This window comes from Dendrobates tinctorius, unplaced genomic scaffold (assembly GCF_039654945.1).
Source record: "Dendrobates tinctorius isolate UK_male_01 unplaced genomic scaffold, ASM3965494v1 ptg000360l, whole genome shotgun sequence".
In the NCBI taxonomy this organism is placed as follows: Eukaryota; Metazoa; Chordata; class Amphibia; order Anura; family Dendrobatidae; genus Dendrobates; species Dendrobates tinctorius.
In genome coordinates this window covers 414,619-432,994 of record NW_027362026.1, presented here as the reverse complement: position 1 = coordinate 432,994, position 18,376 = coordinate 414,619, and positions in this window count along the sequence as shown.

Genomic DNA, 18,376 nt, shown 5'->3' with positions numbered 1-18,376 from the left:
TGGAGGTTGCTGGTACTGGGGAGGTTGCTGGTGCTGGGGAGGTTGCTGGTGCTGGGGAGGTGGATGGTGCTGGGGAGGTGGATGGTGCTGGGGAGGTGGATGGTGCTGGGGAGGTGGATGGTATGTAATAGGAGGGGGAGGATGGAAAGTGGCTGGAGGTGGATGGTATGTAATAGGAGGGGGAGGATGGAAAGTGGCTGGAGGGGGTGTAGATGTAATAGGAGGGGGAGGATGGAAAGTGGCTGGAGGGGGTGCAGGTGGAGGAACTACTGTGGTGGGAGGAGGAGGAGGTTGGGAGGTAACTTGCTGGAGAGCAGCGTGGCATGAATGCATTACATGCATCTGCTGGGCAGGAGAGAGCGTTTCCATGCGCTCCACAACAGACCTGAAAAAGGTGTGGTTTGGCGAAGATCTTGCTTCTGAATGCATGGTTTGCAGAAGTGTCTTCACCTCCAGAATGCTGGAGTTGATCTGCTGATAGCCTGCGGAGATTTGCTCTGACAAGACTTTTAGACAGTTCTGGAAAGATGCATTCAGATGCAAGAACTCTGGCGCATAAGTCTTTTCCTGACCCCTCTGCCGCTGCCGCCCAGTACCCGCAGGTGTACTAGAGGTGGCAGGGGCAGAAGGGTGGGGTAAAGGGAAAGCGATCTCCTCACCAGCAGCTTCATGTAATGTAGGCGGCCACGATGCTCCTGTGCTGGTGATGGGACAGATGGGTCGAATGTGTGGGAAGGCTGGGAAGGTGCAGATGTACCGGGGCGGTCGAAGTGTCCCTCGGTGCCGGTCTCCTCAGGGATCGCCTCAGAAGGGTCCAATCGTGCCGGCTCCCGAGTGCTGCTCACCGTGCTGTGGAATAAAGAGAAAAAAAAACAATTAAAATACTGACATGGTATGGCCCTGGCTGAAAAAAAAATTTACATATAACATTTTTTTTCACATGTGGTGTGTAATATTTACCTTCTGGTGACCATTGTTTCCCGGAGGAACGACAGGGCTTCTGCGTACTTGTACTTGCTCCTGCGTCCTCCAGATCCACTCGGGGCCCGCATCTCTTTATTGAACTCCTTCTTGAAACGATCTCTCACAGACCGCCACCGATTCACAATTCTGTTCCCTGAAACGAGAAAGGAGTGGTTAGTATACAACATCAGTGTTTCCCAAACTCCAGTCCTCATGGTCCCCAGGGGTCATGTTTTCAGGATTTCCATAGTAAATAGAAATCCTGAACACATGATCCGTGGGGACCACGAGGACTGGAGTTCGGGAAACACTGGTTTACATCAAGCAACCGGTACTGTATATACTTACGCTCTTTAATCTGGGCCCGAGCTTCGAGGTCCTCCCAGCGGCCCACAAGGAGCGAACAGATTTCCTCCCAGAGTCGTCGGGTAACGATCAGGTCAGCGTGGCGGCGGTCAGCCATATTCCAGAGCGGCTCCCTTTCTCTGACGAGATCGATGAGGCGATCAATCCCTCCATCCTCACCGTCAGAGTCGGGAGCACGCTGTGAAGGCTGTTAAAGAAACAGACAAAAATAACATAATTAGCCTCCACAAAAGAAATGAAATAAAAAGTGCAAAAAAACAAAGCAAAAATATTTATACTTACACGCTGGTGACCGCCGCGTTGCTGTCGCCTACGACCCTGGGAGGCACTGCGAGGACCTCTTGGCCAAGCACCAGATTGGGAAGACTAGAGAAGAAAACAAAAAATGTTATGTCTTTGGATGTAGGCATTTGTTTGCTGTGTGTGGTCTGCAGAACATTGTTTTCTATGTGTTGTGTGTAGTGTGATGTTGTGTTTCTGCGTTTGATGCAAAAAACTTACCAATTGTGAGCCCACTCCAGGTGTCTGTCCACCCCTTCCTTCTTCTTCTGGGAGCTCCTCTTCATCTTGTGATTCCTGTTTTGAAATAAAAGGCAATGAATACACATATATTACAGAGATGATGGATTTTGGAAATATAAACTTACCGTCAAACGCTGACGATGCGAGGGAGGGCTCCCAGAAGATGATGTGCTGTCTTCCTGGTGGCCACACTCCATGCCTGTGGGTGGTGTTCCAGCTGCTGCCATTGCTGCTGCTGCTGCTGCATCTATTGGGCGGCTGTTGAATAGAGAGAAACAAAGGGCCAATGAATATCTTGATATTCAATAGCCCTAGTTTGGAGGAATGGGTTATTTGATAATTACCGTCTCTCATCTGCTGCTGGCCTCCCCTCCTCAGCATGTTCTATTTGCTGCTCCATTTGGGGTGGTGGTGGTGCGGATGGTGCTGCAGTGGTCTCCTGCCTTCTCCTGCTTCGCTTGGTTGCTTTCTTGGGTGGCATGTTGGGTGTGGCTGTGGGTCCCACTGTCTTGCTTTTATATATGTCTTGTGGGCAGAGCTACTGAGCATGCTCAGACCAAAAAAACGGATCCGGCGCATTGCGGCGCTCATAGGCTTTCATTGTGTGAAAAAGCCGGATGCGCCGGATCCGGCGTGTCCGGCTTTTTCGCCGGAGACAAAAAACGTTACAGTCACCGTTTTTTCCAGACGCCGGATCGCGACACATTGCCGGATCCGGCGAAAACCGGATGAAACGCATGGCCATCCGGCGCGATCCGGCGCAAATGCAAGTCAATGGGGGGGAAACCGGATCCGGCATTGCATTTCGCCGGATCCGGTTTCTGTCAAAAGCGCCGGATCGCGCCTGACGGCGAAAACCTGATGTGTGAAAGAGGCCTAAGTCTAGAGCATTAGGCAACATCTGACACAGCTTGTTTGCAGCTTCATACATACGTAACAGGTACACTGTCTGTCTATACTTGCTTTTTACTCCTATCTTATAAAATTACTAACACTGATATTATCGCCCATCGTACCTGGGACTACCTTAAGGGGACCTATTTTTCTTTCAAGTGCCTTAATCCTGACATTTCTGCTACTAAGTTAAAATATTAAGTCCTCTTTTTCTCTATAAACTCCTGTGCCCATTTTTCCAAATCAGCCTATTATGACCCAAATATTGTCTTTTGTTGTATATCTTGCATATGGTATAATGTCATCATCTATCACATATATCTGGCTGTTGTATAATTATCAATGATTTTATCTCTTTCTGTTGCTCTATTCTCTGTCCATACTGTATATTAATTGTATATAATCTTTACTTTTCTTATGTTGTGTTTCTCTTATTATTTAGTACCCCATGAGTAAGATCCGGGAGGATCGAAACGTTGGGTAGCTAACTGGATAACTAATTTGTATATACTGCTCTTCAGTATTTGGCACTTTTTGTCTGGACTGGATGTTATTGAATAGAAATTCACTTTTTTTTGCAAAGTGTCAAGTTGTAGTGTGCGGTGGATTATATTCTTTACTTGTATCCAGGGCCTCCACGGTCCAATTCACCAGCACCTTATCTCTTTAAATGACCTGAGTGCACACCATCTTTCTACTATTACTGTTCTAAATTATACCTATAACAATAAGTGTTCAAAATTAATCAAATGGTTTTCTTTTTCCATTTTGTAGATTTTTCAAAAATTATAAAGATACAAAGCTAGGGCCAGAATTCAAATCATAAGCACAAACTGTGTAATATTTTCATACAGCCCTGTGTCTTTCATCAAAAGCATCAGCGCTTACTATTCAATCAGCAAGGACTTTCAGAAATCTGGACTCACAGTATTGAAGTTAGGTAAACGTTAAAATTAATATATTCCAAGAAATAGTAATATATTCCAAGAAAGTGAGTTGAACACAGCTACTGGCATTACACTTTAATTTACAAATTTGGGGATATAAGCCTCACACTGACAAGACCAATGAGCAGTACAGCTGTCAGTGGGGAGATGGTTTTGCTTTGCGTGCTTCCCCAAGCTTCACAGGGCCGCGCTCCAGGCACTGTACTAAAACAGCATGCAGACTCTCAAACCTTGAGAGAGGCAGAAGACAGCACTCGGAGTATTAGATTTGTATGTCATTACTCACTATTCATTCATGACATAGCATTGGGTTTTGAATTTTTTACTTAAAATTGCCTGAGTTCTAATATTATTTTGTATACTTAAAATGTATCATTTTACCTTTTTGTCACCTTTTGTTTTTGCGCTTTCATTTTTTGCTCCCCTTCTTCCCAGAGCCTTATTTTCCCATCAATATAACAATGTGAGGGCTTGTTTTTGTGGGATGAGTTGTGCTTTTTAATGACACCATTGGTTTTACCATATAATGTACTGGAAATCGGGATAAAAATTCCAAGTGTGGTGAAATTGCAAAAAAAGTGCAATTCCACAATTTGTTTTTTGCTTCGTTTTTTTTTAACCATGCTCAATGAATGCCCAAACTAACCTGCAATTATGATTCTCCAGGTCATTATGAATTGGTAGATATCAAACATGTATAGGTTCTTTTATATTTAAGTGGTAAAAAAAAATCCAAAGTTTGTAAATAAAAAGAAATTACGCCATTTTCCAAGACCCGTGGCGTCTCAATTTTTCGGGGGCCAGGTGAGGGCTTATTTTTTGTGCACCGAGCTGACACTTCTATTGATACCATTATGGGATAGATACAATGTCTTGATCGTTTGTTATTTCATTTGATTGCAATATTGCGGCAACCAAAAAATTGTAATTCTTGTGTTTTGATTTTTTTTCTCGTGCCATTTACTGATCAGATTAATTATTTTTAGAATTTGATAGATCAGGCAATTCTGAACTCGGAGATACCAAATATGTGTATTTTTTATTTATTTATTTTATTGTGGCCAAAGGGGGTTGATTTGAACTTTTATATTTTTTTAATATTTTTAAAACCTTTTTCTTTTTTACTTTTTACATGCTTCAATAGCATTCCTCAGGAGACTTGAAGCTGCAATTATCTGCAGCTCTGCTATGTGTAATAAAAATGCTCTTCCGCTATGAGCGCCGGCCACGTGAACACCTGAAAGACTTTCAGGAGCCATCAGTGAATGCTTGGAGTCGGCAGAAGGCAAAATGGGCAGGTAGACCTATAAGTTCTTAGCCAGTGAGAAGAAAAATAAAATAATACCAGATAAGCCCTTTTACAAAGTTTTAAAAACATGGTGCCCCTTAGGCCAGGTTTTGACAGCAGCATTTCACGGTCCATGCATATTGTGCAATGCTCTGACCATCCACAGATCTCTTCACCTCAACTCATTAGCCCCATGTTTACCTATGAGGTTCAGTCTAGGTCAGGAGACCAGTGATCGATCTGGGCCTTGTATGGAGGTATAAGGACCATGGAATAAGGCCATTGATTTTGGCCATCTTAGGCTAGGTTCACATTAGCGTTTGCGTCCGCAGCGTATCATCCACATGCAAAAACGCATGCAAAACTCATGTTTACGCAGCGTTTTTATCCGCATCATCTTAATCATGACAGAAAAAAAACGCTGCGTGTGCATGCGTTTGTATGCGTTTGTGCATGCGTTTGATATTTCCAATGCTTTTCAAGTAGCTTTTCCTTGACACCAGACACCCAATGGGCATGTCTCATGGGATTTCTATATATAGACACACTGCACAGATGAAATCCTTGTCTTCTGCTGCTGTATCCAGCTTCAAGATGGATCTTAGCGTGGAGAGCTTCCTTCTTCATCTTGATTTGTCATTGAAATTGGCTCTTACCTTTGCTTTTGCTTGTGAAGAAGAAAGAAGCATAGAAAGACGGAGAAGACGTCGTTGTCGCTATTGGCAACACCCCATTGTTGAAGTCCGAGAGAGCCGTGGAGAGCCTACCACTCCTTATATACTGAGCTGCGTGAAAACCCGGAGAAGTTTTTCTAGTACACGAGAATGTCGGAACAGAGCTTCATTGACTTGCTGCCACGTGTCTGAGGATCCATCACCAGGCAAGACACACAGCTACGTCAAGCAATTCCTGCTGAGGAATGTCTGTTGGTGACCTTGAGGTACACAATTTTGAAAAACAAGCACATGTCATTATTATTAATGTTATGAAAGCCATGTACTTAATTTTTTTTCCATTTTCTGTTTGGCGGATTCCTGGCTTCCGGAGAGACCTTATCATCTCTACATTTTTCAATTCTGTATAGAAGTGTCCACGCTTCCGGGGATTATTGGAGACACATGCCGTGCTTTATGTGATGTTATGCATGAAGAATTCCTCCCCCAACCCACAACTGAACTCTGGCTGGAAAATACTGCAAAATTCCAGGACATTTGTAATTTTCCAAAATGCTTGGGGGCTGTAGATGGCAAACACATTTGGATTATGAAACCTGATGGAAGTGTACTTTTCCATTGTTCTCATGGCGATTACAGATGCTGACTGTCGATTTGTCGCCGTGGACGTTGGCTCATTTGGAAGAGGAAATGACTCACAGACTTTCAAAACTCTGACATATGCCAATGTTTGTTTTTAGGAACGGTGGAACGCACTAAATAAATAAATAATAAAGTGTGTTCGCCGCTCGGGGTCCAACCGTGCAGAAGGTGTTAACACTGCTGCTAAATAATGGCGAACACTAAATGTGGCGGTATTATTGCACGCGGGTTGGACGTCACCCGGTGTGCGCTGGGCGTACTCTGTTGGCTTCACAAAGACGCCAAAGGCATTAACATAAATACTGAGCCTGTTGGACTCACAGGTCTCAGAGAAGTGCATGCATGGTATGTGGTCACAGGAGCTGAACCCTAGGCAGAGGGTCAGAGTCCGTCTAGACCTACCGTGCGTGCGGCCTCGCAACTGCGGACGCGGAGAAGAGCTGCAGACTGCAGCACGGCAACAGACACTGCCGCTAATCGACAATGCCTGGTAGCAGGCGCACTGTCGGACACTAGCACTGTGGAGGATGCTGTTGTGGCTTGTAGCTTGCCACTGGCTGGCGTAAACTCTAAAGCTAAGTCCCTATACACACTCATAATATCAGAGGAAGGGGATCTTAATGAGTCATTTGCAGGTTCATGCATCCATCATCATTTACACAGTAGCAACTAGAGACTATACTAGCGCATGGCCGAGCGGCCATGTGGACCTTTTATAGCCGTGCACTTCCGGGACCTTCCAGATCTCTGAGATGGACCAATGAGATCAGGAGAAGAACCTGAGCTTGTGACTCCCGATCTCCAATGGTAGATCATCTCGTGAGCATGCCCAGAAGCACAACAAGAGGACTTAGCCTCTGGAGCGTTTTGCTGCAAAGCACCCTGCATTGCTATTGCTGACCCAAAGGTGGCAGCAACAGCCAGACCCACAGAGCAGGTCTGGGCAGAACATCTGGGACGCTGAGACTGCTGAGCAATCTCCTCTGTGGCCGACAGACAATGAGAGACCGCAGAATGTGAGGCTCTGGATTCCTGCTGAGCCGCTGCAGGAACCCGACGCCTAACAGTTTGTATGGTAATGATTTCAATTTTCCACAACCTCTTCCGAACACTGAAGGACCACCAATGCTCTTTGTCGTGGTTGGGGTTAAGGCGTTTCAAATGTGTGCCAACCTCATAAAACCGTACTCAAGTCGGGACTTAAATCGCACCAAAAGGATTTACAACTACCAACTGACAAGGGCACGAAGAACTGTGGAGTGTGCCTTTGGATTGCTGGTATCTATGGCGCATTTTGGGAACAGCCATCAATCTAAAAATTGAGACAATTGTTGAAGTTGTGAAAGCGTATGTTGTTCTGCACAATTGCATCCTGGGGAAAGAACGACAACAATTAGAACTTGACGAACCTGTTCATACCACATTGCAGGACTACCAAAATTAACCTCTGAGGACAACAATGGATGTTGCCCAAATGAGGGATAAATTTGCTGCCTACTTTGTTTTGATATAAAACAAAACCATACGGAACCAAATGTAAATCCCAGTAGAGTCGCCCACTATATAGTGTCGTCTCAATGGGAAATAGACACTCCCGCATAACATATTAAACAGGAAAAAACAGGGAGTACAAGTCCAATCACATAAGAATAATAAGCAAAGTTTATTAAACATATAATACTGACAGTTACATAAATGACAAAATATACATAAAGGATCAGATAAGTATCTGCTGCTTGTTAGTCCTAAGAAATTAACAAAATAAAGTGCTTAGTGCCTGTAACAAATATGGGCCATATTTGAGGGATATAAAGGTAAAAGAGATCCTAACAGGTGCGCATCCTGAAAAAATCACTATCCCAAGCCATAGTGCTTACCCATACTAAACTTAGCCAAGGACCACAAGCAGCGCCGCCACCGACGCGCGTTTCGCCTCTTTTTCAAGGTGCCGTACTGTGTTGTGTGAGGGGCCGAGTTATATATCCTGTTACCAGGTGCTCCAATCAAGCGGCGCGTGTGTCCGGTGTCCTGCCCCGGAAGCTGCATCACCACCGGCGACAGCGCGGCGCCGCGTCTCAGACGACGTCGCTATGACGTCACTGACCCGCAGACGCCACTGATGCGCCTCAGCAATGCTCCATGGGCACACACCGCAGACATGCGCACTGGAGCCAACTCTCTAGGTGATACATCCAAGAAAGGGAGATGGGTTCTAGATATAACAGATTACAGAAAGTGGAATATATATAAAAGAATCCAAAAAATTAATGAGCACTAGCTCATAACAACTATATCATTAATAATAGTGAAAAATAAAAATAAAAATATATATAAAATATATAATCCCATTACAATGGACATTAATGTGATTATACCATCAACTATATGTTCCTTTTATATATAGAGGAGAGATGGTACATGTGAAATACTTCAAAAAAGGTGCACATATAAATGTGATTATGCTATCAGCTATGTATTCCTTTTATATACACAGGAAAAATGGTGCATATGAAATGCTTCAAAAAGAGTGCACACATAATACATGTGACATATATAAAATGATACACCAACGTGAATAAGAATATTTATCTTTTTTTCTTTTTTTCTTCTTTTCTTTCTTTTTATTATTCATCTTTTTTCTTCCTTTTCTTGTTAAATAAAAATAGGCCCATAAGCCAAACTTTATATGATGTTCTTGAGCCAGGATATAACACCAAGGGTCCCTCCAGATCTTCCCCACTGAACGTCCTAGAAATTACGATGTTCCATTAGAGATGACTAAAGGGAAACAAACCAATACAGTGAACATACAAACATATATAATAAAAACAAAACCATGTCACAACACAAAAATTACAGATATGAGCTAAAACTCAACTGCTCATTGAGTCCAGCCGGTGTGATGGTATCAAGAACTGTGATCCACCGGCATTCCCTTTGAGCTAACACACGTTTGGTGTCACCCCCCCTTATTCCCGCACGGATCCTGTCAATGCCCCAAGCTTGGAGTCCACTCGGATCACATTTATGTTTCAACCGAAAGTGTCTCGGAATAGGTTTGAGAGCATTAATATCCTCCACTTCACGTGCCGCCATTATATCTCTAACATGTTCTCTTATGCGAACGCGTAGTTCGCGTGTAGTTAATCCAACATATATTAGCCCACACGGGCAAACTGCATAATAGACCACATATGTGGTACTACACGTGATGTAACCTCTAATTTTAAATTCACGACGGCCATCCGATGAAGTGAATGATAATGCTCTCCGAAGATTCCTACATGCTAGGCACACTCCACATGGAAAAAATCCATTCCTGGGTGTGCCGGCCTGAAAGAAGTCCATACTTTTGGTGGTATAGTGACTCCTCACTAGCATGTTCTTGAGGGTATTACACCTCCGCGCAGTCATAAGGGGGTGTTCAGAAAGGCACTCACGTAAAATTGGGTCAGTTCTCAGAACCGCCCAATGTCGGTTCAAAATAGATCTCATCAGGTCCCATTTGTGATTGTATGTTGAAATAAATCTTACTTCTCCATCCATTTTAGGTTTGGATTTTTTCCACCTGTTTCCCAAGAGATCAACCCTAGAAGATCTTTTGGCCCGCCAATAACCTCTCCTAATGCTACTTTGTTTTGAGTAATGGACATGTGACATAGCAAGACCAAATGGTTTAAGCCACTAAGTTAAAAGACCTGTAATGTTATGTACCTGTAATGTTTGCTGACTTTAATACTAACACCTTCTGTAACACCCGTTAATACTTCACTCAACAATGCACACGTTTAAATAAAGAGATAAAGAAACAGGTATTGTGAACCAAAAGAATTATTATTAACAAACATAACAGTAAAAGGAAATTTGACAAATAAATAACAAAGAAAAAAAAGGGCTTTACTTTTGGGATCTGTGGGAGGGAGTTACATTGTGGACCTGGGGATGTTGGGCTGTGAAGATAGGATAGGTGTGGTTGAGGAAGTTGTTACAGGGGAAATGGCAGTCAATTGGGGGATTGAGTCAGAAACATTGCCAGAGGACACATTGGGGGAAGAGGACACATTAGGAGTGGAAGTGAAAACAACTTCCTGGACATGTTCAGTCTGAAGTATGCATGCGTTTCGAATGCATGCGTATGCATGTCCTTGCGTACCAATGCATTCCCATAGACAGTAATGCGTTTTTTGATGCACTCATCCACATGTGCATGCCTGTGCATATTTGATGGATTTTTGACACCTCAAAAAATGCAACATGTTGTGTTCGCCGCTCACCGCGAAATGATGCATGCGTACGCAAGCAAACACATGTCCCTGCGTACATCATGTTAAAGATATGTACACATGACGCATGCGGATCTATGCTGATCAAACGCTGCACACAGATACGCAAATGTGAAACCAGCCTTAGGATGCACCACTCCTGCATCCTGACAGTACATTTACCTTTTCTGTTTTTAGAAACCAAGGGACCCATTAATTGTGTTGGAAGTTATCTGGGTTCTTCCATATTTCCGTATTTAGAATAGAAGAGCATCATACAAAACATTTGTTTTCTGTCCTTAAACTGAACATATGAGAACCCAGATGCACCTCATAATAATCAGTGGGATCTCACTGTTTTCCTTTTGCAGTGGATTCATTTTAGACAATTTATTCTGTTTATTTCTAAAAACAGAACAGATGTCTGGCATTTCAGTATACAAGTGAAAACGTAGACTATGATATTACATTCACAGTTTCCAAGCAACTTTTTTTTTCAACACATAACTTTGCAATGTGGTATGGTTCTGTTGCCCTGTATAATCATTGGGTGAACCTTGCTGTTACATGGGACTGCAGGTTTCAAATACATTGTCTGTACTCAAGGAGTTATCACTATGTTACATACTACAGCAGGTGACATCTACTGCATTATCTGTAGTGAGTTAAACTGTGCTATCAGTGGTGTTACATAGGACTGCAGGTAATATCTACTACATTAACTGTACTGAGTTATCACTGTGTTATCTGTGACCCTGGCTGTGCCACATGTTTTGCATATTTTGTCTTGTTTAGTTGAATTTTTGGGTAGTCATTTTTAGTTGAATTTTTTTTTGCTTGTGTTTTTGGTTAAAACATGGCAAAGACAAAGGCAAATTTATTATCAGGTGTCAGGAAGCTTACTATTATGTTCTTATTAAAGTGCTCCGGAATATGTTGGTGCTATATAAATAAAATTATTATTAGATTTTGAGAGTGAAGTAAGGCAAAAGCCAAAAAGAGGTAACTGTGGAATTCATCTGCTCTCAGAGCCAAGTGTCACGTATAATAAAGAAAGAAAAAGGTTATGGAACATCTGACAAACCTAGAAGTGGCCGACCATGGAAAAATTCCTCTAATGTTGATCACATTATTAAGAAAAAGTTAGTATCTAATGTCCATAAAAGTGCTGTACAGACTTTGCATGAAATTAACAAAGAATATGGGGTCAAAGGGAGTCGCCAAACTGTGGTGCGACGGCTAAGAGCAGTAGAGTTGAATGCACAAGTTCAAGTAAAGAAGCCTTTCATCTCTTAAAAGAACTGGAGGGTCTAATTTCGGTTTGCCAAAGAACACAGATAATGGAGTCAGATTGGTCTAGGGTGTTGTGGTCGGATAAATCCAAGTTCAATCTGTTTCGTAGTGACAGCAAGCACTATATAGTCTTAGGCGTCGGGTTCCTACAACTGCACAGCAGGAATCCAGAGCCTTGCATCCAGCAGCCTCCCATTCTCCACCGACCGCTCAGACGCTCTGCTCAGATCAGCTCTGTAGGACTGGTTGTTGCTGCCACCTCTGGGTCAGCAATAGCAACGCAGGCTGTCCTGCAGCAAGCCCCTCCAGAGGCTAAGTCCTCTCATCGCGCTACTGGGCATGCTCACGAGACGATCTCTCATTGGAGATCGGGAGTCACGTGCTCAGGTCCTTCTCCAGATCTGATTGGTCCATCTCAGAGATCTGGAAGGTCCCGGAAGCGCATGGCTATAAAAGGCCCGCATGGCTGCTCGGCCATGCGCTAGTATACACTCTAATTGCTATCTTTGTGAATGATGATGAATGCATGTGCCTGCAAATGACTCATTAAGATCCCCTCCCTCTGATATTATGTGTGTGGATAGGGACTTAGTCATAGAGTCAGCGCCAGTCAGTGGCACGCTACAGGCCACAGTTCACATCTTACAGCACTAGCGTCCGACAGTGCGCCCCCTCTTGGGCATTGTCGTGTGGCGGCTAAGTCTGTCGCCGCGCTGCAGTCAGCAGCACTTGTTGGCGTCCGCGGTAGCGACGTTGCACGCATGGTAGGTCTAGATGGACATTGACTCTGAGTCTTGGGCCTAGTCCTGTGACCGTATACCATGTGTGCACACCGCGGAGACCTGTGAGGTCAACAGGCTTGGCATTTATGTTTTTAGCTTAGGCGTCTCTGTGAGGTTAACAGAGCTCGCCAGCGCACATCGGGTAACGTATAACCCGCGTGTGCTATACCGCCATATAGCGCGTCTGCCATTATATAGCAGCAATTTAACACCTCTGCACGTTGGACACCGGGCGGCGAACGCACTTTCTGTTATTTAATATTTACTGCGTTCCGCCAGGGTCTGGCTAGTAATGGCACATCAGCAGCAACTACTGCAGTACATTCGGCAGCTGGAGGGCAGGTTGGCGGCTCTCGAGAGTCCCACCTCAGCTGTGAATGCTACTGCGGCCGCTGTTCAGGCAGTCGCAGAGGCTGTCTCACGTATGCCCACGCTTACACCGGCACTGATATTATCCCGCCTCCCGCTGCCCGACAAGTTTTCGGGTGACAGCGCCACCTGTAGGGAATTCGTGAGCCAGTGCTCTATTCAGCTTAAGCTACTGGATGCACAGTTCCCTACAGAGCGGGCTAAGGTGGGGTTTATTGTCTCTCTCCTGTCGGGCAGGGTATTAGAGTGGGCTACGCCATTGTGGGAGCGTGATGACCCCGTGGTTCTGAGCGCTGCTCAGTTTCTCACATCCATTAAGCAGGTCTTTTTGGGACCACGGGTCACTCACGACACCTCTCTCCAACTATTAGCCCTAACACAGGGGTCCCTCTCGTTCAGCCATTACGCCATCCGATTCCGGACATTGGCTTCCGAGCTGGAGTGGCCTGATAAGACACTCGTCCCTGTGTTTTGGAGAGGGTTAGCGGAGCATGTCAAGGATGCTCTTGCAACCAGAGAGGTCCCCACAACTCTGGAGGACTTGATTGCCATTTCCATCCACATTGATCTCCGGTTTACGGAGCACAGGCTGGAGCGTGCGCAATCCAGGCGAAGGGTTATGTTGGCTCCCACCTTCTCCGAGCCGCTAAAATTTCCCGCTCAGGAGCTGATACCTTCTGAACCTATGGAGGTGTCTAGCGCCGGTTCCAAGCCGCGTCCGGTGCGAAGCTCCACACGTTGTTACCAGTGCCGGCAGTTTGGTCACTCAGCTAACACGTGTTCACTGCGGTTGAAAAAACGATCACGTCCAGTGGTCATAGGTGGGGGTCTATCAGATAAGAAACCTTTCTCTCCCAAACTGGTATTCCGTGGGACCTTAGATAGCGGAGCTTCCACCTGGGAGGCAGAGGTCACCGTGGATTCCGGGGCAGAAGGGAACTTTATGTCCTCGTCCTTCGCCCAAAAGCATGCTATTCTACTGATGTTACTGCCCCAACCCTTGACCATCAGGGTGGTTAATGGTGCACCTTTACCATCTCAAGTTACCCACCAGACAGCACCACTCAGACGCTCAATCTCACCATCCCACCGTGAGATTTTGTCCCTGTTCATTTTGCCAGATGGCATCGACCAGGTGCTTCTTGGAGTTCCCTGGCTCCGTTGCCATTCCCCTCATATTGATTGGGCTTAGGGGAAAATACTGGGTTGGCGCAAGGACTGTGAGGGAAGGTGCCTGAGGGGCAGTGTTCAGGTAGCTTCCTCTGAAGTGCCCACGGATCTCTCCGCTCTTCCCAAACCATACCACCAGTACGCGGACATCTTCTCCAAACAATCTGCAAAGACGCTTCCGCTGCACCATCCTTACGATTGTCCGATAGATCTATTGCTAGGCACGGAACCTCCTAGAGGCTGCGTGTATCCGCTATCACTCCCTGAGATGGAGGCTGTGTCTCAATATATCCAGGAGAACCTGGCAAGAGGTTTTATCAGAAAGTCGGTGTCGCCAGCTGGTGCAGGGTTCTTCATGCAGAAGAAGAGTGGAGAGTTACGTCCCTGCATTGACTACAGAGGTCTCAACACCATAACAGTTAAAAATAAGTACCCTCTTCTATTGATCTCTGAGTTATTTGACAGGTTGCGAGGGGCCCGGATCTTTACAAAATTCGATCTACGGGGGGCGTGCAACCTGATCCGCATTCGTGAAGGAGACGAGTGGAAGACGGCCTTTAATACCAGGGATGGCCACTATGAATATCTGGTCATGCCCTTTGGCCTCTGTAATGCGCCTGCTGTCTTCCAGGATTTTGTTAAAGACGTCTTCCGTGATATGCTCTCTACCTCGGTGGTGGTCTATCTGGATGACATCCTCATCTTTTCGCCAGATTTGACCTCCCACCGGAGAGACGTCTGCTGGGTCTTTGACCGTCTGCGGTCGACTCTCTCTTCGCCAAGCTGGAGAAGTGCCAGTTTGAGCAGGAGTCCTTGCCGTTCCTGGGCTACATCATCTCGGCCCAGGGGTTGGCTATGGATCCTGCCAAAATGCAAGCGGTATTGGACTGGCAGGAGCCTCATTCACTCAAAGCGGTGCAGCGCTTTTTGGGGTTCGTCAACTATTACCGCCAGTTCATTCCCCACTTCTCCATACTGGTAGCTCCTCTGGTTGCCCTCACTAAAAAAGGAGCTAATCCCAAGGCTTGGTCAGAACAGGTCTCCAAGGCCTTCTCGTCTCTGAAGACCCATTTTGCCGGTGCTCCCATCTTACACCGTCCCGATGTGGATAAACCTTTTATCCTAGAGGTGGATGCTTCTTCCGTCGCTGCAGGAGCAGTCCATTTTCAGAAGGATGCTCAAGGTCGGAAGCATCCCTGCTTTTTCTTCTCAAAGACCTTCTCACCGGCGGAGAAGAACTACTCCATCGGGGACAGGGAGCTGCTAGCAATGAAGTTGGCCTTTTCCGAGTGGAGACATCTCCTGGAGGAAGCCCGGTTTCCCTTCCAGGTGTATACGGACCATAAAAACTTGGTCTATTTACAAACGGCTCAGCGCTTGAACTCTCATCAAGTTCGGTGGTCGCTCTTCTTCTCCCGCTTCCGCTTCACCTTGCACTACCTGTCTGGAGAGAAGAACGTCCGTGCGGATGCTCTCTCTCGCTCAGTGGTTTCAGCAGAGGAAGAGGAGGCTGAGCCTTGGCTAATTCTCCCTACTGAGAGTTTCAGGACTGTGGCCCCAGTTGCTCTCGAGTCAGTGCCGCCGGGCAAGACCTTTGTCCCTCCTCAGCTACGGCCGGAGGTTCTCGCGTGGGCACACGCCTCCAGGGTGGGTGTTCACTTCAGCAATAAGCAGACCACAGAACTCCTGGCAAGGTCTTATTGGTGGCCGCTCATGGCCCGGGACACGAAGGAATACATACAGGCATGTGTCTCATGTGCGCTGAACAGGTCTTCAAGACAGAGGCCGGCTGGGTTACTGTATCCTCTGCCGGTGGCAGACAGACCTTGGGAGATGGTTGGCATGGATTTTGTGGTTGACCTGCCCAAGTCTGGTGGCAGTATGGTCATCTGGGTGGTCATTTTTCTAAAATGGTGCATCTGGTGCCACTCGCGCGGCTGCCTTCCGCTCGTGGTCTTGCCACACTGTTCATAAAACATGTATTCCGTTTGCATGGCATGCCGGACAAAATTGTTAGTGACCGAGGTCCCCAATTCATGTCTCGGTTTTGGAGGGAGCTCTGCAGTCTACTCAGTATTGAGCTAAATCTGTCCTCCGCTTATCATCCCGAGATGAACGGGTTGGTTGAGAGAGCCAACCAAACTCTGGTCACGTACCTGCGACATTTTGACTCTGCCAGGCAGGATGACTGGTCATCCTTACTACCATGGGCTAAATTTGCCCTGAATAATGCAGTGGCTGATTCCAGACGCCGTTCCTCCTTAATTACGGCCAGCATCCGCACGTCCCTGTCCCGATGCCAGTGTCCTCCACTGATTCCAGGGTGGCAGACTGGAGGCTTGTGACATTTGGGATCGCACCCAGGATGCTATTCGAGCCTCTAAAGAAAGAATGAGGGCGTCCGCCGACACACATCAGCGCCCCACTCCAACCTTTTCCCCCGGCAACTTGGTGTGGCTCTCTGCTCGATATATCAAGCTGCAGGCCGAGTCCACCAAGTTCGCGCCGCGATACATTGGTCCCTTCAAAGTCTCTTCCAAAGTGACTCTTCCACCACACTTGGCCATCTCTGACGTCTTCCACGTGTCCCTTCTCAAGCCTGTTCACATGGCATGGCTCTCTGAGTCATCTGCCGGGACATTAGACTTGTCTTCGGATGAGTTTGTGGTCAACGCCATTGTGGGACGCAGGATTGTGCGTGGCAAAAAATTTAATTTGGTGCACTGGAAGGGTCATGGTCCAGAGACCCGGACCTGGGAGCCAGCGGAGAACATCCACGCCCCGCTCCTGATCGCTGCTTTTGAGCGAAGCGAGGCTCAGAGGGGAGGGGGCCCTAGGAGGGGGGTAATGTTAGGCGTCGGGTTCCTGTAACTGCACAGCAGGAATCCAGAGCCTTGCATCCAGCGGTCTCCCATTCTCCGCCAACCACTCAGGAGCCTGCACAGCAATCTCAGCGTCCCAAATGCTCTGCTCAGACCAGCTCTGCAGGATTGGTTGTTGCTGCCACCTCTGGGTCAGCAATAGCAACGCAGGCTGTCCTGCAGCAAGCCACTCCAGAGGCTAAGTCCTCTCATCGCGCTACTGGGCATGCTCACGAGACGATCTCTCATTGGAGATCGGGAATCACGTGCTCAGGTCCTTCTCCGGATCCGATTGGTCCATCTCAGAGATCTGGAAGGTCCCGGAAGCGCACGGCCATAAAAGGCCCGCATGGCTGCTCGGTCATGCACTAGTATGCACTCTAATTGCTATCTGTGTGAATGATGATGAATGCATGTGCCTGCTAATGACTCATTAAGATCCCCTCCCTCTGATATTACGTGTGTGGATAGGGACTTAGTCATAGAGTCAGGTCAGCGCCAGTCAGTGGCGCGCTACAGGCCACAGTTCACATCTTACAGCACTAGCGTCCAACAGTGCGCCCCCTCTTGGGCATTGTCGTGTGGTGGCAGAGTTGGTCGCCGAGCTGCAGTCAGCAGCACTTGTTGGCGTCTGCGGTAGCGACGCCGCACGCACGGTAGGTCTAGACGGACATTGACCCTGAGTCTTGGGCCCAGTCCTGTGTCCGTATACCGTGTGTGCACACCGCTGAGACCAGTGAGGTCAACAGGCTCGGCATTTATGTTTTTAACTTAGGCGTCTCTGTGAGGTTAACAGAGCTCGCCAGCGCACATCGGGTGACGTATAACCCGCGTGTGCTATACTGCCATATAGCGCGTCTGCCATTATATAGCAGCAGCTTAACACCTCTGCACGGTGGACCCCGGGTGGCGAACGCACTTTCTGTTATTTAATATTTAGTGCGTTCCGCCGTCCCTAACAATATATACCGTGTAATTGGAAAATGCAATTATGTAAGGTACCAAACACCTATGGTGAAATAAGGTGGTGGCAATGTCATGGCTTGTGGCTGCTATTATGCATCTGCCATTGGCCTTCTGCATAGAATTGATGGAAATATGAATGCCTTCGTGTACAAGGATATACTGGATAATGTATTGCTGCCACATGGTAAAACTAAAGTAGGCAGGGGCTGGAAATTCCAGCAAGATCATGATCCTAAGCACACATTCAATTTAGTTAAAAATTGGTCAGCAAAGAAAAATGTTCGCCTGTTGCAATGGCCAAGACAATCACCTGATTTATCCCCTTCACCCCTAAACCTTTTTTCGCCTTCCTGATGAGGCCAGTTTTTTCTTCTGAC